The sequence below is a fragment of the Montipora capricornis genome, unplaced genomic scaffold (genome assembly GCF_036669925.1).
Source record: "Montipora capricornis isolate CH-2021 unplaced genomic scaffold, ASM3666992v2 scaffold_505, whole genome shotgun sequence".
Taxonomy (NCBI): Eukaryota; Metazoa; Cnidaria; class Anthozoa; order Scleractinia; family Acroporidae; genus Montipora; species Montipora capricornis.
The window spans coordinates 227501-230000 of NW_027180245.1; the positions used below are offsets into that span (position 1 = coordinate 227501).

Consider the following 2500-nt stretch of genomic DNA (forward strand, 5'->3'; position numbering starts at 1 on the left):
ATGTTCAGGGTTCACGTACTCGGGCTGCTTCACCTGTTCTGCTCCGCCACTGTTTGAATTTGAAGGGTCGTCCACCTGCTCAGATGTATCTGATGCTACATCAGTATCGATTGATACCGGTTCACTATAGCCGTGCGCTGGATTGGAGGATGCTTTCCTAATTTGCGCATGATTCCGACGAACAAGCCCCAACGGAGTACTTACAGTGCATGATCTTGGCGCAGACTTGTTAACCACCTCACCATGTATCCAGGGTTTGCTTCTGTTCTTCGGGCTCAGTTTCACGAAGACTCTTTCGCCGATTGCAAATTCACTGAGCTGCTTTGATGCTCGTTTGTCATAGTGGGCCTTTGCCTTTTGTTTCCTTTCCGCAATGTTCTGGGTCACTACACTCGGTACTGTTAGTTGCGGTTGGAGTTTGCTTGTAGCCATGGGAATCAGATCCCGGAGTCTTCTAGACATCAATCTCTGTGCCGGGGAATAAACGTGACCCTGCTGAGGTGTATTGCGATATGCCAGTAAAGCAATATAGGGGTCCTCTTCCCGTGATTTCTCTAAAATGTTCTTTGCAATTTTCACTGCGGACTCTGCTTTTCCGTTGCCACGGCTGTGATAAGGTGAGGACTTGACCAAGGCAAATCCATAGTCGCGCGCAAAACGTGAGAATTCATGGCAGTCGAACTGTGGGCCATTATCACTGATGCAAGTGTCGGGTATTCCATGGCGCGCGAAGTTTCTTTTCATAGCTCTGATGACAGTCCTTGCTGCGACGTTTCTGAGTGACTCAAGTTCAAAATAGTCGCTGTAGTGATCTATCATCACGACGTATTGCTTTCCATCCAGTGCGAACAGGTCGACACTTATCTTTGACCAGGGACGTGAGGGTATCTCGTGTGAGAGCATGGGCTCTGTTGGCCGCTCGGCGTGGTACTGGCTGCAAATTCCACATGACAAGCAGGTTTCTCGGATGTCCGACTGCATTGCAGGCCAGAAAATGCATTCCCGCGCTCTCCTTATGCTGCTGTCATAGCCTTGATGGGCTTTGCGTATCTTGCGAAGCATCTCCGCTCTCAGTGAAGAGGGAACTTTGACTTGATCCAGTTTGAAGAGAACACCGTTGTCGGCTGTGATCTCCTCTCTGTAACTCCAGAATCCCCTGATTTCCTCTGGTACCGATTTTCTTTCATCAGGCCAGCCGATCATTGTTGCTGAGTTTAGGATGGACAGGACAGGGTCCTTGCTTGTCTCGGTTCGAATTCTTTCCAAGGTGTCAGCTGTTACGTTACTGGGTTTCAGATCCATTTCCACCAATTCCATACGAAAAACATCTGATTGTTGCGACTCAAATGATTCCTTGAGCGCCGCACGTGATAACGTGTCTGCTACATGCAGTTCCTTCCCATTTTTGTAGGTTACTTTAAATTGGTAGTCCAGGAGTTTAAGCATCATTCGCTGCAATCTGCGTGGTGCCTTGCTGATGGGCTTTTTGAAGATCGACTCGAGTGGCTGATGGTCTGTATGCACTGTAATGTGCTGCTTCCCGTACAGATATTGGTGCCATTTTTCATGCATGTAACGATTGCGAGACATTCCTTTTCGATCTGCGCGTACTGTTTTTCAAGGTGTGCGAGGTAAAGCATATAGGCTGATCCTACTGTAGAAGAACTCCACCAATAGCGTCTTCTGAAGCATCTACTTGCAGTGTTACTGGAAGGGAGGGATCATAATAGCGAAGCGCAGTCGCTTTCGAGATTAACACTTTTGCTGCGTGGAACGCGCTCTCGTGCGTGTTGGACCATATAAATGCTGCATCTTGCTTGGTTAATTCTCGGAGAGGTAAAACACTTGCGGAGAGATTGGGGCAGAATTTACTGAGCTACTGACACATGCCCAGGAAGCGTTGTACACCAGCTTTGTCCTCAGGCTGTGGCATTTCCGTGATGGCTGATATCTTGGCCGTGTCAGGTTCTAGGCCCTTGTCAGTCAGTCTGTGCCCCATGAAAGTGACGGACGTTGCCTTGAATTGCAACTTCTTCGCAGAGAGATGTAAATCGTAGTCACTACATTTGTCTAATAGGCGTACCAAGTTTCTGTCCTGGTCCACATTAGCATCTTCTATGGTGTCACCACACCCAAATATGCAAATATCGTCCGCAATGTTGATGACTCCAAGGAAAGCTTCCGAGACATCTACAATAGTGAACACTTTGGCATTCTTCAAGAGAGGGAGCTTTTCTTCTATCGTCGGAATGGTGTACACGGGTCTGCGGATAGGCTCGATTTCCGCCGCTCACTCGAGTTCGGGTATCCTCCCCGAGAAGAGACGGCTGGACGCGTGAGCAATAGATTATGTCTGTGACGTAAATTCAAAATATAATTTATGCGAAGTCAATAGTTGCGGGAAAATAGCATTACACATCCCAAAAACACTGATTTTAAGAAAACAGAAATTACATAACAATGCTTCAAACGTCTGTGCGAAGTTTCCAGATGATACGAG

At 47.6% G+C, this 2500-nt stretch overlaps 1 protein-coding gene and 1 pseudogene across 1 annotated transcript in view; both read right to left on the bottom strand.

Moving 5' to 3' along the window:
- Nucleotides 1-2500, bottom strand: part of LOC138036835 (uncharacterized) — a 104912-nt gene that overhangs the window by 89151 nt on the left and 13261 nt on the right. The gene's annotated exons all lie outside the window — the stretch shown is intronic.
- LOC138036826 (uncharacterized) overlaps nt 1877-2500 on the bottom strand; it is a 2205-nt pseudogene continuing 1581 nt past the window's right edge.